This window comes from Triturus cristatus, chromosome 3_2 (assembly GCF_964204655.1).
Source record: "Triturus cristatus chromosome 3_2, aTriCri1.1, whole genome shotgun sequence".
Taxonomy (NCBI): domain Eukaryota; kingdom Metazoa; phylum Chordata; class Amphibia; order Caudata; family Salamandridae; genus Triturus; species Triturus cristatus.
This window is the reverse complement of record NC_140584.1, coordinates 240,138,967-240,166,751: the sequence shown is the minus strand read 5'-3', so window position 1 is coordinate 240,166,751 and position 27,785 is coordinate 240,138,967.

Here is a 27,785-nt window from a genome sequence, read left to right as displayed (position 1 = left end):
ATAATTCAGGCCATTTGTATCAGTGCACAGTCTAAAAACCCATCTTTGCTCCTTTCTGAATAGGAACTAAGTCATGTTGGTGATGGGCTGGGTGATGTTGGGTTTCTCTAGCATGACCCATTTAAAATCCTTTGCATCATGTATTGCCTCAAGGAAATGTGTGGTAACCCTACTAATCTGCTTTCTGCAGCGTATCGTGCTCTTGTATTCAAGCATACGTGTTTTGACCTTTCTTGTGGTCATACCCACATTTCTGAGACCGCAGGGAAAGGTAATGAGATAAATTAAGCTCTCTGAATTGCAGTTGGTGTGTTGTCTCAACTCCCAAGGCCGACCAGTGCCTATGTCTATAGAGGTTGTGTGTGCAGTCTGTGCACAAACGCTGCAACTGGCACAGGGGAAGTGCCCTTTGATTGGTGAGAGGTGCCAGAGTGTGCTTTGCTGGTGTAACTGTTTCATCCGTGGTCTAGTGTGGACTAACTGGTCCATGAGGGTGGCACTACGTTTAAAGGCAAACAGTGGTTTGATCAGATTGCAGGTTCCTTTGTTCAGAATATTCTAGTACCTGTTGATACTTTTTTGCAAGAGGCTTGACCTCCTACTAAAGGTGTTGACAGATAATCTCTTGTGAGGTTCTTTAGGGGAGGTGGCTCAAGGAGAGCGGCACGGTGATTATTGCGTGCTCTCTTCATAGATTTGTGAATCAATGAATGAGGGTATTGTCAGTCCAAGAGTTGCCCTGCCAGAGTGGATGTGTGCTTTTTGTATTTACCCACATAGGTACAATTACGTTGGATCCTCAAGAATTGGGCAAAGGGTAAGTTATCCCATAGGGATTTAGGATGATGGCTAGAACATAGCAGGAATGAGTTTTTTGCCATGAGTTTGGTGAACAATTCTGTGCTCAAACTGCCTTCCATGTTGTAAATCAACAGGTCTAGGAAAGGAAGTTTCTCTTTGCTGAATTTGCAGGTAAACTTGAGGAATTCATTGCAAGAGTTCAGCCAGATATGGAAACCCTCGATGTCTTCAACTGTCCCTCGCCATATCACAATGATGTTGTCGATGTACTGTTTCCATAGATGGAGGTTGGACTTGAAAGGGTTGTTGGATGTCAGGATGGTGTCAGCTTCTATTAAATGGATGTACAGATTCGCCAGGTTGGGGGCGAAAGTGCTGCCCATCGAAGTGCCTGAGATCTGGAGGAATAAAGTATCCTCAAACTGGAAAAAGTTCTCCTTCATAGCCAGGGTGGCAAAAGTCATGATAAAAGACACAGGAGTGATGGGGTCCAGATCTGTGTCATTGAGTAGCATCTCTACTGTACATAATGTTTGGTCCTGTGGTATACAGGTATACAGTGATTCTACATGAAATGAGACAAGAAAGTCAGTGTCTTCATTAAATTCCAGTCCTTCCAAAGAATGTAAGACATCTTTGGTGTCTTGTAGGTATGTCAGCATTTTGTTTACAAGCAGTCTGAGAAAGAAGTCGACGAACTGGGAGAGTGGTTCCAATAGAGACCCAATCCCTGAAATGATGTGTCATCCAGGGGGCGGTCTTTGTGGCTTGTGAACTTTGAGAAGTATATAAAAATACGGAATCACAGAGTTTCTGTTGACTAGAAAGTCAGACTCTTTGACAGTGATTCAGCCTCCTTCCTTAGCCTCATCTACCAGTCTAACTATGATGTTGAGGAGTCTTTTCATAGCATCCATCTGAAGTGGCTTATAGACACTGGACACCGCTAGTTGTTTCAAACATTCCTCCTGCTAGGCATAGGTATCCATCAGGAGAATACCACCTCCCTTGTCAGTGGGCTTGATGGTTATGGAATCATCTTTGGTCAGATTGTACACTGCTTCTTGTTCCAATTTAGAGAGGTTCTTGAAGGAAGATTGTTGGTTGATTAAGCCCTCATTGAGGTCTTTCCGGACTGCCTTTTCAAATGTGATGATTTCCGGAGGTATCATATGGGGTGGTGACATTAAGGTTGACTTATGGCTCAGATTAGTGTTAATCAGTGAGTCTGCAATAGTGGAGATGGTGTCAGCAGAAAACAAGAATTTCAGTCTGACTTTCCTGAAACATTGGGCAATCTCTTGGTTAAGCAGGAAAGGGTCACCCTCATATGTGGGGATATAGCCGAGTGCTTTATTGAGGAGCTGTGTCTCGATTGGGTTCATAGTACGCTGACTCAAATGCACAATCAGATCATCTCTCTGTTTTCCAGGATCATCAGTGGGTTCGAGCTCTGTCTCACCCGATGCGGTGGGAGCCCTGTGAAATATTGCCATCATGTCATCTCTCTGCTCGTCCCAGCTTTGGCTGTAGTCCTGTTTGTGCTCCCTGTTGCATGCGGTGATGGAGGGCCTTCCTTGTGGACTTGAGCCTGTGACCTTCTGCCTTTTGAATAGTCCACAGCCCTGTTCTAAAAAAGGTTGGTGGTAAAAGGGTTGGGGCGGTGGAGCAAACTGTGCGGCAGGATGATGGAACGGTGGCATAGGATGGGCCCATGGACCTGGTGGCCACCATTGTTGTTGTTGGTTAAAATTTGGATTATGGGTTTGTCTCTCCCTTCTCCCTCTTCGCCTGTTGGAGTTATGTGATCCGGAGTCAGAGTCACTGGACCCAGACTCCTGGTCTGTTGTCAAGAGTCCTGATCCCGATGAGGAATACCCTGAGGCTAAACCCCATCCTTGTTGATAGGAGTCAGAAGGTTTGATGTCATCTGATGTGTAAGGATAAATCATCTTCATTGACAAACAAGCGAAATCTTTCTGGAATTTTTTGATCTTCGTTGTCAACAAACAGTCCTTGAGTTCTTTTTTAGTCTTGTTGGTTTCTTCAAGGTTTTTCTTTAAGAGGATTAATGATATGGTAGCTTTTATCTGACCCCCTAAAATTTGTATCTCAATGAGAATGGCATCCGTGATCCTTTTGGTAGTACTGATGATCAGAATGAGCCAATCCCTGGTGCAGCGCCAAGCTATCAGGGACCAGTCTTTTCTGAAGGGTTTGTCCTCTAGGAAAAATCTTGGGGCATTTGTCACAATTAGGCATTTGGGGGCACAATTGCCTCTGAGATACTCTGTCATGATGGCTCTGTGTGTCAAAGCACGTGTGTGTGTACGTGTAAAGATAGATTCTCTCCAGAGTTTTATATGCATTCTGAACTACGCTCAGTTTGTTTTAAATCTCACTTGTACTAAACTCATTTTAACAAGTTTTTGGAACAAATATCTTATGGTTTTTGGTGTGTTTAATTTAGCGATTTTAATTGTATTCTTCATGTTTACAAACATTCTATCTCTTTAATATGAAAGAGCAGCACACCAAGGGTATACGTGCTTTGTGGGAAGGGTTACAGTGTTATCTTTAGCCTCCTAGTTCACTTGTAATACCTTTATAACGTATGGCAAGGGGTACTTTATCCCATATATAATATATTTAGATGTGTCTCTCTGTTGCTTGGGTGTATTTAACATAGGTTTGCCATATATGTTGTCATGCATTTACCTGTGGGGTTTACCCTTAAAGTATCATTGTGATATTTAATCCATTTTCTTTTCCAAGATACGAAGAATTCATAGACATATCAAGGAGTTGGGATGGCGCTTTTACACTAGGAGAGAAGGCCTGGAGACCATGTTGCAGTTGTGTCTGTTCTTACAACAATCACAGAGGAAACAGTGTACAGTGGCAATGTTTCTCTTAATGTTTAGCCAGAAGCATTAATTTCATTGTTAATATTTGTGGAGCAATGGTGGATTCTGTGCATGTCAATGGATGGAAAAGCAACAGTGATACATAATAGGGCATATAGACACTACAGTAATTTGTGGGATGTGCTACATGTTCTGGATGTTGGATGCTTCATGTGTGTGCCTACAATATTTGAGGGTTGTAGGATCAGTTTAAAAGAATCTATGGCCCAGTTTTACAAAGGCTTTGCATTGGATTTGTTTTACTTTAACGGAGATCCAACACAATACCTACTGCTGGGATTTACAATCCAACACAACTCAACTTTTGCACTGAACTGTAATCCAAGGAAGTGCATACAACCACCCTTACATTTTGGTGTAAATACCTACCTACAAAGAACTGTAAACAAAGATTTATGCCACAATCCTGTTCCTCTAAGAGGCAGGCATAAAGGTCTCCTAATTTTTTCCTACGTATCTACAAGGCCAGAACAGGTGGTCGTTCCTTTTCATATCTGGCGGCAAAAAGCTGGAACGAACTACCTTCTGACCTAAGACATACCACGAACTACCTCCAGTTTCGAAGAAAATTAAAAAAATATCTCTTCCCCAACCCTCAATGATCTCAGCACATGCCAGCGGTAGTTTCTTTGGTATATAGCGCCGTGATATCCCATGGGATGAGTGTTGCGCTCTATAAAAACCATAAATAAATAAATAAATAAAAAAAAAATTTCCTTTTTGCTTATGGACTGTTTTCTACAGCTCTTATACATAGAGGGAAATGCTTTAAAACATACTTTGTGTACATGAATAGGCCCCTTCCTGCACAATAAATATACTGAGCACCATGCAGACACCCTTGCACTATGGCGGATGGCTGTGAAAAGAGTGACAGCGCAGGAAGAGAGAAGAACTGCACCACTTCTCAGTAGATATGGCTCAGTTCTGCTCTCTCTCATTCATGCAATGCTGCATAGCAACTTGCTGATCTGCATTGCTTGAACTATTTGTAAATCTTGGCTTGTGACACCACCCAAAACAAAATTAGCTGCATGGAGGCATGTTATCATGTTGAAGCAGAGTCCGAATAAAATAGTTTATCAGCATTCTGCTGATACATTTCTCATACCCAGCTTTTTATCGTGTCATCTGTATCCAGAGCAACTCAATATCTTGAAATCACAGAACTCCATCTGTGTTTTTAATATCATTTTACACACCAACAATCTATGGTGATTGTCAGATTTGTCAAATAGGGAGATTTTCTTTGTCAAAGACCCAGCCCCTAGGTCACTAGGACACAGCCTCTATGACTGTGAGTCACCATTCTTCAATTTGAGCTCGTTCAATTGCTCTCAGGCCTTGTGATCTAATGTGTCAGAGGCCTAATGCCACATGCAGTCATGCAACACATTGATTCTTACAGGAGTATATAGGACACATAATTTATGTTTTGCTACAAATGCAATTGCAATATTTCTGAACGCAATGTATCAATTCTTCATTTTAATGTCTTTGAATATTGCAAACATAAATTACGATGCTAGCAGTCAAAACTTTAGTGAAGTTACTTATGGTCATCCTTAAAAGTTGGAGCTTCACTTTATACGCTTAGAGATCCGCGCTCTGCTGCAGTTCACCGTTGTTGCTCCAGAAGAAGCTGAGCTATTATGGAATATGGAGAAGTGGGCATGCACCTGATTGTTGTATGTTCATCAGGGATGCTAACTGTGCAACTGTGGTCTGTGCAGTTATCAAATTCTACACTATACCAGTTATCATTTTCTGGTATGTGACCCAGGGACTTAGCACAGTTCATCATTTATACTGCACATAGTGTGCTGTAGAAATATGACCCAATTTATTGACAATTGGTCCCTAGGCATGTGTCCTAAAGCTGTAAAGTTGTACTTTAGGTGGAGGGCTTCATGAGCCAGGGTGAGAATGTCATCAAGTAATGTTGTGGATCTTATGTTGGCTCCCTGCCCATATTCTTGAAATTGAGCTTTTTGCAGTATTTTAACTACCCAATATCAGAGGTGCAGTTTCTGACGAGTAATAGATGGGCACAAGTGGATATGCTGTGGCGCCACAGTGGGAACTCCAAAGCAAGTTCCTGCATGACATGGACTGTTAGGTCCATGCCAAATAGGAACTGGAGCTGCATACGGGGGGCCACCATGTACCCCCGTGCATGCATCCCCGTCGCCCTGAGGTAACAGGAGGCCCTGTAACGCCCCCTTAGTTTCCTCACTGCAGCACATTTCATGGCGGGCTCACCACCATAAAAGTGCGGAGGTCTGGAAACTCGTAATATGCTTGCGGGTGCTGCAACAGCACTGCTAGAATATAGCGCTCTCAGACAGCTGCACCACCGCCAAGGGATCACGGATCCCCAGCAGTTGCAGTGGGCCGATGGCAGTCCCATCCCCAAAGTCATATTATGTCAGCCAGACCGCTGGTGCGGCAAGCGTGGTGCATCGGACCTCCAAACTCATAATCAAGCCCATAGTCAATGTACCAACTTGAGCCAGAAATGCCGGTGCATTGCAACCACCCTGCAACTCACTGAGCGTTACTTGTGTCAGGTGCATTTTGCATAATAATCAGTCCTGTAAGACGTCTCAGCGATTGATACTGGAGCCAATTGCACTTTCATCATAAATAGGCATACTCAAAAACACTATGAAACTAGGATTATATTTTCACAATATATTAAAATCAAAATCCTATTCAAGTGCACACTATATATGAATGATATAATAATATATATGAATAGTATGATAATATTATAAAAACAAACAAGATAGTGGCATTCAAGCTTGTCAGAAGACGAATAATAGGACATTTTGTAACACTGTGATATTGTATGGCTTTTTTACATTAATATTTCCACCCCTCCTTCCCCTAGGCTAACTAAGCTAAACATAGCACCAAAACAGGGCCCACTCGAATTTCATAGATGGTTCACACCTGTATACATTTTCTCAACAAGGGAACAATGTTCAGCAAAGAGACAGCAACTACTCTTTCCATCTCTGCCTTGGTGGTTGGGCCCTCGAGTCAACAAATAAGCACAGCTAAGGGCCTGATGTGCCTGCCCTGTAACTTTCATCAAGGAAAGATGTTTACAGCTTCTGTATGACCCTCCATCTCTAATCACTGGTACACAGTTCCTCTCCATCTAAAAATGATTTGTTCCACCTTATATATTCTCTCGGATCATTCTTCAAAATTTTCCAAACAAACATAGTTATAGTGTTCACTTTGATAACATTGTGAAACCTTGCTTATTCTTTAAAAAATAATGGCGAAAGTCGTTTACGTCCATTCTGGTACATAGACAGGCACCACAGGGAGAGGACTTGCTCCTAGAATTACCACCCATCATCAGCAACACCCTAAGATGCATCCAAGAGAGTCTGAATTTGATTCAGCAAGCCACTTCAAATTTGCAACTCAAGAATATTTATTCCATTAGGGCTGTTTCGAGAGACATGTCCTCACAAGTCTTCACAAATTTGTCCACAAAAAACTAATTTGCCTTTGACCCCTGTGGAAAGTTTCAGCGTGATCAGTCAGGCTGGGGCTGAGTAGAATGGGTGGTCCTAGAAATGCTTTTCCCCTGGAATTGCCTATTGGAATTTTGGGAAGTGATACAGAAAAAACGACTGAACATATACACCAAATTTGGCAGAAAGGTTGCTTTTTGCGATTTTATATTAACTTGTTAAAAATATAGTGATATCTTGACAGTTGGTCCAATGGGAGTGCATAGTCCTGTGGTATCACAAATCAAAAGATATAGAATTCTCTTTGGCCTAGAGGGCTTTTTTTCCAGTCAGCCCCTTTGATACCAGGTTTGCATACCGAGCAATGTGTAATGTTGTTGCTGCCATTTGCAGACTCGGGGGCATTGTCCCTGTGTCCTATTTTTAAATATTTTAAGGTATAGGGAGCAGGTTAGGGGTACCCTGACCTTATGGCTGTTGTGTCGGGGGCCACAGAGGGACCCCTCCTGGGCCCAAAATAGATTTGTTTTGCGCCAGAGTTCCTTTGGTGATCCTTGGGACCCAATGATGACCCAGGTGAGGCTCTGCGGAGGTACTATGGGCTTCAGCAATGTCGCCATAGGATGTTGCGGGTGTAGAGTGGAGTGCAGCAGGATGGTGCAAGCATTAAAAAGTTAATCTTGCACTGTCCCATGGTACCATGATGTGCCACTTTTGCAACTGTACCAGGGGAGCACCGTGGAACAGAAAAAAAAACATATATACATAAATGGAAAAGTTGGGGTGGATAGTTACATGACCATGGGGAGTTGGAGCAGGTCCTGGATGAACGCCAAGCCCTGCATCCAATCCCCTCACACAGTCATAATGGAGGCTTAGTGATAGAGTTGAGTAAATATAAATTTACAAAACTGAAATTAACTGAAAAAAACTAAGTTTAAAGTGCCACTATAGTTGGTTATGATAATAAAACTTTACTTTACATTAATAAAAAACTAGAAATTTACTGAAAAAATAAAGGCTAAAATGACCTTATAGTTAGGCTTTGCAATAATAAAACAATTATGGTTTTAAAATAATTAAACACTGAAATTCAACAGTAATATATTTCTGAGCAAATTATAGCATGTTCCCATGCCATGCACATGTTAAATGACATCATTGATGAGATCTTAAAAGTACATCATTGATGACATTACTGAGGACATCAATCAATCATTTTGACACTGATTTATCAGGTTTTGGCCTTGAAATGACTGAACACATTATGGGTGTGGACAGTTTTCTATTCACGTTAATGGGATTAGCCACTTAAATACTTCATATGACCCACACTTTTAAGTAAAGAGGTTGAGAAGTATACATTTGCTACTGTGAAGCCTGCAAAGACCCAATGGACTACAATCCATAGTTTATTAGGATACACTACATATATTCCTAAGAAGGGCACAGTGTCATGCAACCTTACAACCATGGTTACAAAAACTGTGAGAGATAAAACACCTCCTCTACATTCTACATTACACAACAATCTCCCATTCCTCAAAATGAAGTTCTGGAAATAAACATCCACACTTTATAAACATCCTCCCTGCATTGACCTTTTGTAGAGCACTGCTTAACAACTATTTGCAATGGGCATGTGCCCACATGCCTATCATAACCAGACGTTTTTGCCTCACAGATTTTTTGTAAGATGCTTTGGCTTTGATCCTCAACCTACTCTCAAACATACTTCTTCAGCACACAGCACATGCACTAATCCTTTATATTGCTTAATAGAGAGTAATACCAGCACCCCAAACTTTAGTGATTTGTAAATGGTGCATCAAATATATTTTAACTTACACAATCTTGCTTGCCTCCAGGGCTTACCCTCTTTCCATCCTATGGATTCACACATGTATACTCAGTAACTCTGTGCTCCAAATGACTATGGTGTTATCCGAGATGGAATAAATGATGTAATTTGAGATGTCATCAGTGATTGTATCAATGATTTAATTAAACATGTAATGAGTACTATGATGTGTAAGGTCATAATCAGTGAATGTAGGAGGAGCAGGTTATAGGTAGCTCAGTAAGCTATTGCTGGTGAATTTCAGTATTTTATTTCTGTTTTAAAACCATAGTTTTTATATTATTGCAAGGCATAACTATCTAGTCACTTTAACTTTTGTTTTTTTCAATGAATGTCTAGTTTTGAAAAAAAAAATAGTTTCATATTATTACCGTACCTGACAATAACCTAACTTTAACCATTTTTTCCATGATAAGTATTCCCAAAAGAAGAAATCTCCTCCACCTGAGCTTCTTCCTGGAAAATTTCAGGATCACCGTCAAGCAGGGAGAGGGGATGGGGGAGGGGACAGGAGATCCCCATGTAATTTTCCATAGGAAAATTAGACACAGCTACAACGAAAAAAACAGCTGAACGGCATTACACCAAATCTGGCAGAAAGCTAGATCTTAATCCAGAAAGTGTGCTATTCGTGTTATGGTGTAAATCAGTTCAGCAGTTAGTAAGAAATAACAACTTGAAATGTATGTTTATATCATGCCATGGGGGATCTGCAGAACTGACAGATTCAAAGATAAGATCTGATTGGCTGCCACCACATCAACAAAGATGTAGCAGCAGCCATTCTCAGACTAGGGGACTTAGTCCCTTGTCCTCAAAAGAAGTAAAAAAAAATGATGGGTGGCGGGGTAGGGATTCCCTGCCACTCTAGGCCTGGTGTGGGGGTCCTGTGCAAAAAACATCATTGTTTTAATGGTACTGTGGATCTTTGGAGGATTTGTGGATCCACATTTTAATCCCAAAAAAGGCTGGGCCACTGTCCTCTCGACATATAAGCCGCAAGGATGGGCCAGCTTTTATTTTGGGGAGGGTGTGTCTCATCCCCTTCCCGAGCCTTTAGAAGGCCCGAGTACCCCATCTGCTGGGACTATTTTCAATTTTAGGGGAGGGAGTCATGGCCCTTTCTCCACAAGTCATTAGAAGCCCCTGGGGACTCCATCCCCAGCTGAATTAGTCATTTTAGGGAGAGGGGGTGCTTCAGGCCCCCTCCCTGGGGACCCAAAGAGAACAATGCCCCAGGTACCACATCCTCCGGGACACTGACTTGTTCCCTGCCCGGTAGGGAATATAAACTTAACTCCCTGCCCACACTCTCCTAGGCAAGGAACATAGCTTTACTACTGCCCAGGAGATACAGAGAAATAATCGTCCACTCAGGTGGTAGCAAAGCATCAGAGCTGGCTCCTGCTAGCACTCAGGATGAGTGCAGGCTGGGAAGCTGACTGTGGCAGCTGAGGCCATGGTTCTCACCCCCACAGGCCCCAGTGATTGGCATGTTGTGGGTGCTCCGGGTATTAGTCAGCTTCCATGGCACCTGGGATGGGGGCAGGCTTGGGAGCAGCCAGGAGCAGCGCGGGCCTTGGAGCTCCCACTTCAGCCCACAACATTGACTAAAGGTGTAAGTGCCTCAGGTGGCACCGCAGCACCCAAAGTAAAATAATAATGCCCAGCTCCCGCTGACACCCAGTATGGGTGCTGGCTGGGGAATTAGAAAGAGCCTTGGCGGGCTTGGGGCTCCTCCTGTGGCCCCAAAGTGATATAAAGTGTGGGTGCCCCAGGTAGGAAAGGGACACCCCAAAAAAACTAAATAAAGGAATAATAAATGGGTTTTTGGAGCCACTCCAAGTCCCTTGGGTAATTGATTTCATGACCCCAGGAGAGCTTACTATAATTTTTAAAGCACTATGAATTTTTTGCTCTTTAGCTGGATTGCAGAAGTTCATAGTGGCCAATTCCACAGCTCGACAGCTACATTTTGTGAGCTGGAAAATGTGAAAAAAGACTCAAATACATTATAATAAATTGGGTCATTGGCTGAGAGGGATGGAAGTCCAATTCATCCAACTACCACATTCCATGTCAAGGTAAACCACAAAAGAATCTAAATGAACCTGTACGTAACTCCCTGGTAGCTTGGCACAAAGCAGTCAGGTTTAACTTAAAGGCAATTTGTAAAGTATTTATGCAGAACACATCAGTAATAAAGTGAAAACTCAGCACAAGAAAATTCCCAAATATATCTAGAAAACAAGAGTACATTTTAATACATAAAATTATACCAGTAAAATAGAAATCCAATCACTATAACTGAAGATATTCAATGTTAATGTTTTTAATGAAAATAGCACCTAAAAGTACAATGCGCACTCGCAGTCATCTTGTCGTACTACACCATGAGAAAGTCGCAAGTTCAGGCCATCCTCGATGGAGCGTGGGTCAGGTACATGGACCAGCTTGGTCTTGCTGTAGAGTTACGTTGAAAGTCTGAAAGTCTGGGTCACAGAGTTCCGTTTGCATGGAAGGAGGACATGAGGAGCAGCTTGAGATTCACGGATGGTCGCTGTTGTAGTGCAAAGAGCCGGCTGAGCATTGTGGGCGGTCGCTGCTGTAGCTTCGCATGGGCAGTCATTGTGGGCTGTCATTGCTATAGTTTGAAGTGCAGTCCTCGTATTGATGGATAATGTGGACAGTTTCATTAGAAGGAGTTCTCACTGATGGAAACCAAGGGTTCAGGACCTGGGGGGCATCTCTCAGGGATCAGGACTCATGCCAGCAGGAGCTAGAAGCAGAGCTCAGCTAGGTCCAGTTGCAGGTCCAGCCAGGTCCAGTTGCAGCAGCTCAGCTGAGCAGTTGCAGAGAGGCCTCCCAATTGTGTTGTGTCACTGTAACTCACAAGGGAGGTCAGCCAACTGTCCCTTGCAGTCACACTGTGTAGCCTGGGATGAGGGCAAGCAGGTCCAACCATCCTTCTGATAAAGAAAAGAAGTCCTTGAAGCAGCAGGGCAGTCTTCTGGCAGGTGAGTAACCGTTCTATAATTACCACTGGTCCAGGATTGTTCAGATAATTGGGTCTGGAGGTCCAATATTTTTACCTGGTGCCTGCCTTTGTAAGGGTGGACTTCCTATCCTACCAACTCATCTAGTTCTGGACAGTTCTTCCCCTTCCATTGTCAAGGCTCCAAGCTGTCTGGGGTGACAAAGGGCAGGACAGGTCTGGTGTCAGGTTCCTTTGTGTGTGCAGGAGGCAAAGCCCTTTGAAGAGTAAGAGGGGCCGGGTAAAGCCACCACCCAGTCATCCTGCCTGAATATCCCACCCTGTCCACACCTAAGACCCCGGTCAAAGCTTTAAACTGTCTGAGATGACAAAAGACAGGGCAGGCTGGGTGTCAGGTTCCTTTGTTTGTTGCTTTAGGCAAAGTCTTTGAAGTGTTAATGAGGCTGGGTACAGCCCCTCCCCAGTCATGTTGTCAGGTTGGTCCATCCTTTCCACACCTATGTCCTCTTTTGTTTTACTGGCTGGAAGCAATACATAAACACCAACAGCAGAGCCGGTCACAGTCATGTGATCCAGGACACTGGCAGAAGGCACAGGTGGTATTTTCAGATTTGTCAAATAAAGTCTAACTTCACAGTTAAAGTTAAGTGCGGTTAAAATTACAATTCATTTCAGTGTAAACACTGCAGCTCTATCTTCTCCCAATCCAAAAGAAGTCCTTATTAAATGTAATAAGGTGACCCAGTGTTAGTCAAAGAGAAAGATAGGCCGTACAGCAGTGAAAAACATCTTTAGGAGCTTTTCACTGCTAGGACATAAAAAACGTAAGTACACATGCCCTACATCTTAAATGCAATGCACCCTGCCCTATGCCCTATGACTCTTTGAGGCCTACCTTAGGGGTAAATTATAAGCATTAAAAAGGAAGGTCTAGGCTTGGCAAAATATTTATTTCGGCAGTTCAAAATTGCAGTTTAGAACTGCACTACAGGCTGTAGTGGCAGGCCAAAAACATGTTTTAAGAGGCTACTTTAGTAGGAAGCACAAAGAGCGCTTCTGCCCAGTAGCAGCATTTTATTGACAGGATTTGGGTACATGTAGTGTCATTTACTAGGGACTTACAAGTTAATTAAATGTACCAATCAGGGATAGATTATTTTTTACAATGTTTTGGGAGCTATCATAAACACTTTGCCGCTGGTTAACAGGAAAAAAGCGAGTCCTAATTCCAACATAAATGGTTTCAGCAACAGAAGGTAAAAAATTTGGAGTGACCCTAAAAAGGGCCAGGTTCAACAGCCTTGTTTATGATTGTTTAAAAACAAAATGCTTTACCTAAAATATTTTGTGACAATAAGTATTTTTAAACATTGCAATGTGTGGTTGTATGAAATATACATTTGATTTTAATTATTGGTGACTTTTTCACAAAGGGTCTTATTAAAAATTTGGTGGTCCCACAGCGGACAGTGCAATGCACCATCTGCTGTGGGACCACCAAAGTTGTGGTGCTGCCAGCCACCAGTCCTGTGATGGTCTGACAGCGGCGGTCGGTTAGTCTCATAGAAGAGCCCAACATGCAGACCCCCGCTGTCAAAGCACCGACTGTACCGTCCTGCATAGTGTGGCATAAATGCCACACTGTGCAGGAAATGGGGGTACAGATCTGTGCCCCCCACATGCACTCCCAGGCCCAGGAGTGGGAGGGGGCATTGCCTCACCATCACCCTTTTCATGGCAGGCCAGCATATTACTATGCTTGTCCACTGTGCGACCACTGCAGTATCATTGATCCCCGGCAGTCGCAGCTGCCCTTTGGTGGCCCGATTGCCACACTCATAATACTGAGGGTGGGCCCACAGTGTGGCGGTGATCAGACCGCCACCATGGGTTCAGCGGTCCTATGGACTGCGGAAATCGTAATAAGGCCCAAAGGCAATAGGTCTGCTTTATATATGTTGATGTGCACATCACCTGGTAAAGCCAAATAATATTTCTTTTTTTATATATACTTAAAAAAAGGAGTTAGGTGCCAACAGGGGTTGGGCACAGGTGTTGGATGTGGAACCTTGGCACAGAGTTTAAGTGCATGGGTTGGGATGAGGGAAAGGTCATTTGTGGCGGTGGTTTCAGTGACCACAGGGGGTTGGGCACAGGGTCTGGCCAAACCTCATACCATGCACAAATGAATGCCATGCATGGCAGGAAAAATTGGGTGACTAACCTCTCATTTTATTTTAGGTTACTATTTATTTTATTTTATCTTTAAACAACAATGTATAATTAAAATAATAAGTAAATAGTTTAAAGTTGCTGCTAGTAATGTTACACATGTTGGAAGTAATCTCCACCAGAGGTAAGGGGATCACCATATGTTAAAATATAGTACACAGGTATATTAAACTTTACAATAAATAAAAAATATTTAAATGTAAAATATTTATGTTAACTAATTTTATGTATTTATTTTAATTGTAATACAATGTAAAAAATGACACAGCTTTAATTACTGAATTTAAATTAATATTATGTTTCTGAATTAAAAAAAATCCCACCTCAGATAAAAAAAAATATTTTTATTATGTATTAAAATTATTTAAAGAAACATGGAATCAATTAAATGCAACTGAATTATATTTTTCATAAATATTAATGTTACTTAATTTTTAAATGTAAAACAGGTATTAAAATAAGTTAAATTCAATAAAAATATGTTTGATTTTTAAATAACTTTGAAACATTTGATTAAATGTATTTATATATGTAACTAATTTAAGTCATTTTAATTTAATTTTCCATAATTTTTTATTGTTTTTGAAGTCTCTACCTTCCTTATTTTCAATAGGAGGTTATTGTAGTACCAGTTCATGGCCATGTGTGTGCTGTACGCACTTCAGCTCTGAGTTGAAGTACATTTTTAACTGCTTTAGGTCCTTTTTGTTTCTGGTAACTTCAGAAGTGCAGTTTCTGAATATAAATGAGCTTACTCTTTTAGCAGTGGGTGCACGTCTCTCCTTGAACCTTTCATCACTCCTCCATTAATCCCGCTCATTTTGCCGTAAGTACTCCACTGTGTCCCTCCAATATTCGCTACTAAAACATACACTTACATGTAATTTTAACTCCTGGATCACTAACTCCCTGGATGCGCTGCTCTCAATAACATCCTCACTCAAAAAAAACAGAATGAAAACCTCCCCTTGGTTCACCCCTCAACTAAGAATTCTTAAACAGACCTGTCGTCAGCGGGAAAGGAGATGGAGACAGAACTATGACGTAGCTAGGAAAATTGAATATAGAAACTCAATACGGACCTACAAGGCCGAGATCAAACTGGCACAATTAAAATTCTACGAGGGAAAAATCAATGCAGCCGCAAATGTCCCTAAAGAGATCTTCCATATTGCCAAATCTCTAATTTCCTTACCACAGGAACTCCCCAGGGAGGAGGAGGAAGCCCCACAACGCTGCAACGACCTAGCAGAATACTCCTATAACAAAGTTCGTCTGATCTGTTCGCCGTTCACCCCTCACATACCTGACCCCACGGCTTTCCAGACACTGGCCAACACCAAGTGCTCATTAGAAGAATTCCCTTTAATCAATGCTAAATCTCTGGACTCTCTTATGTCCATTGTAATCTCTGGCTCTCCTACTGATCCCGCCCCCCCTCAACATCTCTCACAGGTTTTTAACATAATCGGCCCAGTTATTCAAGACACGCTAAACTCCTCTATCATGTCAGGCACCGTACCCATGACATGGAAATGTGCCCAAGTCAGAGCCCTTCTGAAGAAACCCAATCTGGATCATTCTAACTTGGCTAACTACCGCCCCATCTCTCTTCTCCCGTGGTTGAGTAAGCTAACTGAAAAACACATCAATTCCACTTTAACTAACTATTTGGAAACCAATGGTCTGCTTCATGTGTCTCAAACTGGGTTTCGTCCCCAGCTGGGAACCGAGATGGCCTTGCTTGCAGTTACCGAAGAAGTCAGAAGACTCCTGGACCTAGGTGGCTCGGCAGCCATCATCCTATTGGACCTCAGTGCCGCCTTCGACACTGTTAATCACGACATCCTGCTGGAGCGTCTGCCGAACCTGGGCATAAGAAATGGGGCCTTCACCTGGTTCCAGTCTTTTCTCAAAGACCGTTCGTTCCAAGTGTTCGAAGGGTCTACGTCATCCAACCGTTGGCCTCTCAGCTGTGGGGTCCCGCAGGGCTCTTCCTTAAGCCCTACACTTTGCAATGCTTATATGGCCCCGCTCGCTGAGATAGTCGTCCCTTATGGTATAAAAATCATTACCTATGCGGACGACACCCAATTGGTGGTGGCACTAAATCACCCTGAAGGCTCCTCCAGCACGTTGGGTGTCTGTTTACAGGAGGTCGCCCACTGGATGAACCACTCACATCTTAAACTAAACAGAGACAAGACGGAACTTATGTTCCTGGGCAAAAATTCCTCACCCCTTCATCTCTCACCTGGCCACCCTGTCTTGGCCCCATGCCCATTCCTAAGCCGCAGATTAAAAGTCTCGGGATGTGGCTGGACAACTCTCTCTGTTTCAACCACCAAGCCACTAAGCTTTCTGCCACCTGCTTTGGACTAATGCGGATGCTTAGGAAGATTCTCCCCTTGCTACCTTTCCAAGCTAGGAGGATCATGGTGCAGGCCTTGATTCTATCACGCCTAGACTACGGGAATGCTCTTTATATAGGTGCCCCCCAGTCCACTCTTCACTAACTCCAAGTGGTCCAAAACTGTGCGGCGCGCCAACTACTCCAGATCCCCCGTAGACGCACAGCTAGACCTGCCCTGAGATTCCTCCACTGGCTGCCCATACAAGCCAGGATTCACTTTAAGTCCTTATGCCTGGCTCTCAAGGCTCTGTGGAAATTGGGACCCCCCATACTTCAATCCTTGATTACCCCCTATCATCCCGCCAGAACTCTCCGCTCCAGTTCCGCCTTTCTTGCTACCCCCAGAAAGGTCCGAAGATCTAGATGGGGCGGACGTTCGTTCTCTCTAAATGCCTCCAACCTCTGGAACACCCTACCTTCTATTCTTCGGGGAGAACCCGATCTGCTGACATTCCGGAAAATGCTCAAAACCCATCTTTTCCTATCAGCACATTAGTGTATGCCCCTTGCTCTCGGCTCTCGGCTCTCGGCTCTCGGCTCCGCAAAGCGCTAGGAGGCCTCAGGGTAGCTATGCGCTATACAAATCTAATTTCATTCATTCATTCATTCATGGATACTCTACAGTTTGGGCAGAGATCTTCGCATGGGAAGCGTTATGAGAGGTAGAGATGAAACTTCCACACATAGGTTTGTGAATAGCATTTTTAGAAATTGGGTTCCTGGTAGACTGGGGTATGAGCCCAGGTCAAGCAGTACCCCCAATCCTAGTCAGGTTAGGTTACAAGCAAACCCCAAATGAACCTATGCTCACCCTCTGGTAACTTGGTGGCACAGAGCAGTCAGGCTTAATGAAGAGGCAATGAGTAAATACTTTGTGCAAATCTTTAAACAGTAAAACAGTGACTACACCAAACAAAAAGACCCCACATCAGGTTAGAAAAATAGATCTGAATTGAATAAATAAAACAAGATCGAAATGACAATTATTGAATTCTAAAGATTATTGTGAGATATAGCACAAATCACTATTGTGTTCAGGCTGACCGCGATGGAGCACAGGCAGGCTACAGGGACCCAATTAGGCCCTCTGAACAGAGTCTGGTTGCAGAGCATTGCATGGATCCATGTCGAATTTGAGCCATGGACCCGAGGCGATGCGTTGGTTCCGACATGCAGCTAGGTCCTGTAGCATTTAAGTCGAGGATGCGGTCAACGGGAATGTGATGCGAAGGCCAGTGTCGGGAATTCAATGCGCAACTGAGGCAATGTGTCAGCTCTGATGAGAGGTGAAGCTGAGATGTGGAGTTCCAGTATTGTTGACGAGTCTGCCGTCAATGAGAGATGCGAGGAGTTGCGCCAGGAAAACCGTTGCTCAGTGGCAGTTTCAAAGGCGATGCTTTGGTCCCAAGATACAGGTTTTGGCGGTGACGTGAGTCATTTGCAAAGGGTCCAATTCATGCAGCAGCGGCAATGTGTTGGTTCTGCTCTGAGATGCGTCACTCAGCAGAGAAGATGAGTTGATTTTGCTGGCAAGCACCTTAGGCCAACTTCCAAGGGTCCAGGAGGCACCACCTGGCAGTGTAGACTCACAGACGGCAGAGTCCAGGTGCAGGAGTTAGATGCCTGTTGTGTCCCTGAAGGTTTAGATCTGGAATACAGATAACTAGCCCTTGCAATCACGCTGGGTTCTGGGGTGAAGAGACACAAGTCCAGTCCCTCTCACCTAGGTAAGAGGACAGCAGGCAGCAGATTAGCACAGCAAAGCAGGAGTCCAGCAGAGTGCAGTTCAACAGAGTGGCAGTCCTTCAGCAGCACCGTAGTCCTTCTTCCTGGCAGTGTATTTAGAGACCCAGAAGTGTACTAAAGTGGTGGTGACTGAGGTCCAGTACTTATACCCAGTAGTGCCTTTGAAGACATGCCTTTGAAGTGACAGGTGTCCTCTCTTCTTGCCCTGGCTCCAGACTCACTACAGGGGGGCATGCAGCCATTTGTGTGTGGACAGGGTAGAGTCTATTCAAGTACAAGTGAGACTAGGCCAAGCTCCTCCCTCCCAACCTGCCAAAGATGGCCCATTGATACACACTTAAGCCCTATTGTCTGTGGCTGTTAAGGAGGTATACACAAAGCTAAACTGCCAACTACAACCAGTCCTTTGATTAGAAACAGGCTACAGGCACCAAATAGCTAAAGAAAGAATAGGCCACCTATCTAAATATGGCATTTTCACAATTGCAATTTAAAATCTGACATCGCCATAAGTTAGGATTTTAAATTGTGATTAATTAGACACCAAACATGAAAGGTATATCTCTTCCTAATTGGAAATGACATTTATACAATACAATAAGGCAATCCCAATGTCATCCTATGGGATAGATAGGCCTTTCAGCAGTGAAAAATGAATTTGAGAGTTTTGCACTACCAGGAAATATAAAACTTAAAAGTACAAGTCCTGCCTTTTAAATACATTGTTCTCAAGGGCCTACCTTAGGGGTGACTTATATTGTATAAAAAGGGAAGGTATGAGCCTGGCAAAAGGTTCCTTTTGCCAGGTCGACATGGTAGTGTAAATTGCAAGCACTGGCTCGGCAATGGCAGGCCTGAGATATGGTTAAAGGGCTACTTAAGTGGGTGGCGCAGTCAGTGCTGCAGGCCCACTGCTAAAATGTACTTTACATTCCCTGGGTACATGTATTATCCCTTTACTAGGGACTTATGCATATGGAAAATATGTCAATTACGGTTGAGCAATTATTACCATGTCTATCAGATAGAACAAAAGCATTTTGCCATTGGATAGCAGTGTTAAAATATGCCAAGTCCAAATAACACTTAAAACAAGGTCAGAAAAGTGGAGGAGAAAGGCAAACCATTGAGGGGAACCACTCAAGGCTGCCAGTAGTATGTTAGTAGTATTATTGTACTACTAAACATACTAAAATGTAAAGTTTGTGAGTAGGCTCCATTATTTTGAAATATATCCAAGATGCCATATTTGGTAAACATAAAGTTTGAATGAGTTTTAGTTGGATGGGCCCCTGATGTTAGGCTTTTCCAAACTGGTCTTATTGTCTCATTATGGCAGAGCAGTGGTTTCACTAAGGCGTTCTTGATTTCTAAGAGTTCTTTCACTGCTAGGCCTCCCTGCCCGTGCTAAGCCTTTTTTTGGCTATTTGGGTTAGTTCATGCTTAGGCCCCTGTAACTTTTTGTCCACATAAGGAATCTGTGCCAAATTTGTGTCCTTTTCTTCCAACATCCTGAGGATTTTAAAGGTGCCCAGGGTTGGTGTATTCCCCTGGAGGGGACCCAGAAATTATCCAAAATAGAGCAACAGTTTGGTTTTTGGGGGAAAAAGTGGGAAAAAAGTGCTGCAGGATAAAGCATCTGTTTTCCCCCCTGCAAATGGTATCAACAAAATGTTTGTGGTGCTGAAATCACTCTCTTTCCATCTTTCAGGGACTGGCAGACTTTTGTCAGAAAAACAACATTTTCTACACAGTTCTGGCATTTTACTGGGACACAGCCTACTCTTACTATTTTTTGTGCTTTCAACCTCCTTCCAGTTAGTGGTAGAAATGGGTATGAAAGCAATAATGGATCCAATAAAGCTATACATTTAAAAAAAGTAGCCAACATTTTGAATTTAGTAAGGGGTCATTTTTGTAAATCCTTCAAGGTTTCCCTATAGAAACTAAATAAAATAATATTGAAATTGAGTTGAAAAAAACTGCAGTTTATGCCAATGTTTTCACCTGTAACTTCTTCTAACTATAGCAGATTTTTTAAATCAATATACTGTTATGTCTGCTGGAGCGATCTGGTTGTGGTGATATTGTAGGTTCACCAAGAACCCGAGTTACCCAGAGCCAATAACTAAACTGCGCCTTGCAATGGGTTTTCATTGTGTACCGGGTATATTGCAATTCATTTGGTAAAATATAAGGAGTGAAAAATAGCTATCAAGAACACCTATGTATTTCTGAAATGGGAACGAAATATAAAGGTTGGAAACAGTAGTTATTTGGACATTTCTGAAATTGTGGGTGCCCATACTACCATGTAAATTAGAGGACATTTTTCAAAGTGTTTTCTTTTTTACACATTGTCTTGCATTTGGAAGGCAGAAATGCATTGAAAGTCAATAAGTAATAACAGTTGTTCTACAATTCTGTGTTTCCCTAAGTCTCCCAATAAAAATGATACCTCACTTGTGTGGGTAGGCCTAGTGCCTGCAACAGGACACGGCCCGAAACGCAACATGGACATAGCACATTTTTCGAGTGAAAAGAGACACTTTTTTTTGTAATGTGCCTAGCTGTGAATTTTAGACCCAAGGTCAGCCGGTACCAAGGGAAACCTAGCAAACCTATACATTTTTGAAAACTAGGGGAATCCAGGATGGGATGACTTGTGTGGATCTCACCAGGTTCTGTTACCCAGAGTCCCTTGCAAACCTCAAACTAACTTTGTAAAAAAACTAATTTTCCTCACATTTCTGTGATGGAAAGTTCAGGAATCTGCAGGGAGCCACAAACGTCCACCCACCCAGCATTCCCCCAAGTCTCCCGATAAAAATGGTACCTTACTTGTGTGGGTAGGCCTAGCGCACGTGACAAGAAACTGCCCAAAATGCAATGTAGGGTAGGCACTTCACAATTTTACAGTAGAAACAGACCCTTGTTCGCAATGTGCTTAGCTGTGGTTTATGGACCCTAGCTTAGGCAGCACCTGGGGAAACCTTGCAAACCTGTACATTTTTTAAAACTAGCCATGCAGGGGAGTCCAGAATGGGGTGACTTGTTTGGTTCTCACCAGGTTTTGCTACCCAGAATCCCATGCATACCTCAAACTTTGTAAAAATAAAACACATTTTCCTCACATTTCTGTGATTGAATGTTCTTGAATCTGCGTGGATCCACAAACTTCTGCCAACCCCACATTCCATGAAGTCTCCCCATAAATATGGTACCTTACTTGTGTGGGTAGGCCTAGTGTTCTTGACAGGAAACGGCATAAAACGCAACATGGACACATCACATTTTTCCAGTGAAAACTGACCCTTTTTTGCATTGTGCCTAGCTGTAGATTTTGAGCCCTAGCTCAGCCGGCACCTATGGAAACCTAAAAAAACGATTTATTTTTAAAAACTAGACACCAAGGAGAATCCAGAATGGGGTGACGTGTGAGGCTCTCACCAGGTTCAGCTACCCAGAATCCCTTGCAAACCTCCAACTTTGTAAAAAAAGCTCATTTTCCTCACATTTCTGTGATGGAAAGCTCTGGAATACTCATGGATCCTCAAACTTCCACCCACCCGCATTACCCAAAGTCTCCCAATAAAAATGGTACCTTATTTGTGTGGGTAGATCTCGTACCCGCAACAGGAAACGGCCCAAAACGCAACGTGGACATATCACATTTTTCCAGTGAAAACGTAACCTTTTTTTAAATGTGCCTTGCTGTGGATTTTAGACACTAGCTCAGTTGGTACCAAGGGAAACCTAGAATACCTATACATTTTGGATAACTAGACACCCAGGGAAATCCAGGATGTGGTAACTTGTGTGGCTCTCACCAGGTTATGTTACCCAGAATCCCTTGCAAACCTCAAACTTTGTAAAACAAAACCACATTTTCCTCTCATTTCTGTGGTGGAAAGTTAAGGAATCTGCAGGGAGCCACAAACTTCCACCCACCCAGCATTCCCGCAAGTCTCCAGATAAAAATGGTACCTCACTAGTGTGGGTAGACGAAGTGCTGGTGGCAGGGAATTGCCCAAAACTAATTGGGGAGATATAAAATGTACCTATAACAAAACAACATTGTTTTACATAGAGGTCACCTGGGTTTTTGGCCCCGGGCTCGGCAGCCATCTAAGGAAACCTACCAAACTCATACATTTCTGAAAACTAGACACCAGGGGGAGTCTGGGGAAGTATGGCTTGCCTGTATCCCCCAAAGTTTTCCTACTTAGAATCCCCTGCACACCTCAAATTGTGGTTAAAAAATCTAATTTTTCTCACGTGTCTGTATGGGAAAGTTGTGTGATCACTGGGCTGACACAAATATCACACCACCACCTGCCATTCCACAAGGTCTCCCGATAAAAATGGTACCTCACTTGTGTGGGTGGGCCAGGTACCCGCGGCAGGGAAGGGCCAAAAACTTATTGTGGAGACATAAAATTTACCTATCACAAAATGACATGGTTTTGCACAGGGGTCACCTGGGTTTTTGGTCCTGGGCTCAGCGGCGATCTAGGGAAACCTACCAAACCCATACATTTCTGAAAATTGGACACCGGAGGTAGTCTAGGGAGGTATGGCTTGCATGGATGCCCCAACGTTTTACTACTTAGAATCCCCAGCAAACCTCAAATTTCAGAGAAAAAATCTAATCTTTCTCACGTTTCTGTTTGGGAAAGTTGTGGGATCACTGGGCTGACACAAATATCACACCAACACCTGCCTTTCCACAAGGGTTCCCAATAAAAATGGTACCTCACTTGTGTGGGTGGGCCAAGTACCCGCAACAGGGAAGGGCCAAAAACATATTGTGGAGACATCAAAATGACCAATCACAAAATGACCTGGTTTTGCAATGGGGATCGTCAGGGTTTTTGGCCCTGGGCTCGGTGGCCAACTATGGAAACCTACCAGATATTTCTGAAAACTAGATACCCAGGGGAGTCCAAGGAGGTATGGCTTACGTGGAAACACCAACGTTTTTCTACCCAGAATCCCCTGCAAACCTCAAATTTAGCTGAAAAAATCAAATATTTCTCAAATTTCTATGTGGAAAAGTTGTAGGATCACCGGGCTGACACAAATTTCCTAGCACCCACCATTCCCCCAGGTCTCTCGATAAAAATGGTACCTCACTTGCATGGGTGGGCCAAGTACCCGCGACAGGCAAGAGCCCAAAACCTATTGAGGAGACATCAAAATTACCTATCACATAAAACAACCTGGTTTTGCAAGGGGGTCCCCTGGGTTTTTGGCCCCGGCTTCAACGGCCATCTTGGGAAACTACCAAACCTACCCATTTCTAAAAACTAGACACCCAGGGGAGTGCAGCGAGGTATGGTTTGTGTGGGCCCTCCAATGTTTTCCTACCCAGAATCCCCAGCAAACCTCAAATTTAGCTGAAAAAAATATTTTTCTTAAATTTCTGTGTGGGAAATTTGTGGGATCACCGGGCTGACACAAATTTCCTACCACCCAACATTACCCCAGGTCTCCTGATAAATATGGTACCTCACTCGTGTGGATGGGCCAAGTACCCACGACAGGCAAGGGCCCAAAACGTATTGAGGAGACATCAAAACTACCCATCACAAAACAACCTGGCTTTGCAAGGGGGGTCACCTGGCGTTTTGGCCCTGGGCTCGGCGGCCATCTTGGGAAACTACCAAACTCACCCATTTCAGAAAACTAGACACCCAGGGGAGTCCAGCGAGGTATGGCTTGTGTGGCCCCCCCCCAAAGTTTTCCTACCCAGAATCCTCCGCAAACCTCTAATTCAGCTGAATAAATCACATTTTTGCCATGTTTCTGTTGTGGGAAAGTTGTGGGATCACCAGGCTGACACAAATTTCCCACCGCCCAGCATTTCCCGATACTTCCAATAAAAATGGCATCTTACTTGTGCGGGTGGGCCATGTACCCGCAGCAGGTAAGGGCCCAAAATGTATTGTGGAGACATCAAAATCACCAATTACAAAACAACCTGGTTTTGCAAGGGGGGCACCTGTGTTTTTGGTCCCGGGCTCAGCGGCCATCAAGGGAAACCTACCAAACCCACACATTTCTGAAAACTAGACACTTGGTGAATCCAGGGATGTGTGGTTTGCGTGGCCCCCCCAACGTTTTCCTACACAGAATCCCCTGCAAAACTCAAATTTAGCTGAATAAATCACACTTTCCTCACATTTCTGTCTGGGATCACAGTGCTGGTACAAATGTGCTACCACTCAGCGTTTCCCTCAGTCTCCCGAGTGAAATGATACCTCACTTTGTGGGTGAGCCAAGGGCCTGTGACTGGAAAGGGCCAAAAACATAGGGATTGAAGGGATAGCACAGCAAACAGAGCAATATTCTTTTTTAAATGTGTTTTTAGGAAATTCTGCATTGGACACCCACACAAGTGAGGTATCATTTTTATCGGTAGACCAAGGAGAATGCTGTACAGTAGGACATTTGTGCCGGCATGGTGATCCCACACAGAAATGGATCCACACAACCCACACATCACTGGACTCTCCAGAGTGTCTAGTTTTCAGAAATGTGTGGGTTTGGTAGGTTTCCCTAGATGGCTGGCGGGACCTGGACCAAAAATTCAGGTGTCCCCCTTGCAAAACTAGGTTGTGTTGTAATTGGTCATTTTGATGACTCCACAATACATTTTGGGCCGTTCCCTGCTGCGGGTACTTGGCCCACCCACACAAGTGAGGTACCATTTTTATCGGGAGACCTGGGGGAATGCTGGGCGTTAGGAAAGTGGTATTAGCCCAGTGATCCCAAAACTTACCTACACAGAAACGTGAGAAAATGTTTAATTTTTCAGCTAAATCTGAGGTGTACAGGGGATTCTGGGTAGGAAAACGCTGGGGTGTCCATCCAAGCCATACCTCCATGGACTCCCCCGGGTGTCTAGTTTTCAGGAATGAGTGGGTTTGGTAGCTTTCTCTAGAGGGCCGCCGAACCCTGGGCCAAAAACCCAGGTGATTCTCTCACAAAACTAGGTCGTTTTGAGATCAATATTTTTGAAGGCTCCACAGGATGTTTTGGGCCATTTCCTGTCGCAAGCACTAGGCCTACCCACACAAGTGAGGTACCATTTTTAATGTGATACCTAGGGAAATGCTGGGTGGTAGGAAATTTGTGGCGGCCCAGTGATCCCACAACTGTCCTACACAGAAAATTGAGGAAAATGTGATTTATTTTAGCTAAATTTAAGGTTTATAGGAGATTCTGGGTAGAAAAATGTTGGCAAATCCATGGACGCCACTCCTCCCTGGACTCCCCTGGATGTCTAGTTTTCTGAGTTTGGTAGAGTTTCCTAGATGGCTGCTGAGCCCCAGACCAAAAACCCAGGTGACCCCATTGAAAAAGCAGGGCCTTTTGTGATAGATAGGTGGGCACCTATGTTTTTGGTCCCAGGATTGCAGACATCTATGAGAACCTAAAAAACCTAGACATTTATGAAAATTAGGCACCCATGGGAGTCTAGGGAGGTGTAGCTTGCATTGATCCCCCAACATTTTGCTTCCCAGAATCTGCTGCAAAACTCAAATCTAGCTAAAAATTCACATTTTCCTCGAATATCTGTGTGGGAAAGATGTGGGATCAAGGCATGGCACAAATTTCCTACCACTCTACATTCTCCTCAGTCTCCGATAAAAATGATACCTAACTTGTGTGGATGGGCCAAATGCCTATGACATGGAAGGGCCAAAAATGTGTAGAGATTGAGGGGGGCCCAAAGCAGGTCCAAAAGGTCAGTTTGTTTATACATGTTTAGACTGATGCCACTTTGGGCACCCACACAAGTAAGGTATCATTTTTCTCAGGAGACCAAGGGGAATGCTAGCTGGTAGGAAATTGGGCCTGCGCGGTGATCCTACAACTTACCCAAACAGAAATGTGAGGGAAATGTGACTTTGTAATTAATTTGAGGTTTGCAGGGGATTCTGGGTAGGAAAATGCTGGGGGATCCATGCAAGCCACTCTGCCAGCCAACAGTCAGTACACACACATGACCATCCATGTACACCACCAGCCAAGCAAAATACACACACACTGCCAGCCAAGCACCAGCCATGTACACCACCAGCCAAATGCCATCCATGCACACAGTCAGCTAAGTACTATCCACGCACACCTCCAGCAAAGCGTCACCCACATACTCTGCCAGCCAAGCACCATCCCCACACACCACCAGCCAAGCAGGGCCGAACTGGGAACAGCAACCAGCCCTGGTAGATTGCTGCTCAACCAGCCCTGCTAGTAAAAAGCACTGCTCCCGCTTTTGTTACTGGGGGCCGATATTGCAGTACTGCAGCAAAACCGACCCCCACAGCCAGAAAACCAGACCCCTTTGACCAGTCCAGCCTTGCAGCTAAGCGCCATCCATGCACACAGTCAGCCAAGCTCTAGTCCACGTACACCGCCAGCCAAGCGCCACTCCATGCACACCACCAGGCAAGTGTCAATCTGCACACACCGTCATCAAGCGCGAGTCCACACACACCATTAGCCAAGTGCAGGGCTACACACACTGTCAGCAAAATGCCTGCCAAAGGTCAGTACACGCAGACCGACAGCCAAACTCCAGTTCACACACACACAAACTCTCCCTGGTTTCTAGTGGTTTTCTGCCCCTGTTTGGGGGCAGATGAGACAAAAAATATCACTAAAACAGCCAAAATGTGTGCCTAAAAAAAGGGGAGCGACCTTTGCCTATGGGGTTTCTTCCTGACATGCCCATAAAAACATATCTCTGGTGCCTAGTGAGCTTTCTGCCCCCCGGGGAAGCAGATAAGAGGCCATTGCCCCGAACTGCCTTCCTGGGTGGGCAGAAATTCTTTTTTGGGGGTGGGAACATTAGCATGCCCATTCTCGGCAGCCTCCACCCCTACATATAAAAAACACAACATAATCCCTGGTGCCTAGTGGGATTTCTGCCCCCAGGGGAGAAGATCAAGGTCTATTGCCCCATTTTCCTCCCGGGGGAGGCAGAAAGATTGTGGCTATTTTTTTATAGGGTGAGGGCATTGGCCTGCCCAATCTGGCAGCCCCCACTCCTCATACAATGAAAACCATAATCCTTGGTGCCTAGAGGGCAAGGACTACATATTCCAGACTGCACCAGCACTTTTAAGGAGGGGAAAGATCCATGCAGGCTGCATAAAATGATTTACGGCTCCCTGCGACACGGGATGCCATTCTGAGATGCCGGGGGTCCAGACTACACACTCCAGATTGCACCAGCACTTTGGAGGAAGGGCAAGCTCTGCGCAGGCCACATAAGTTGATTGCGTGGTCCACACGGTGTGGGACG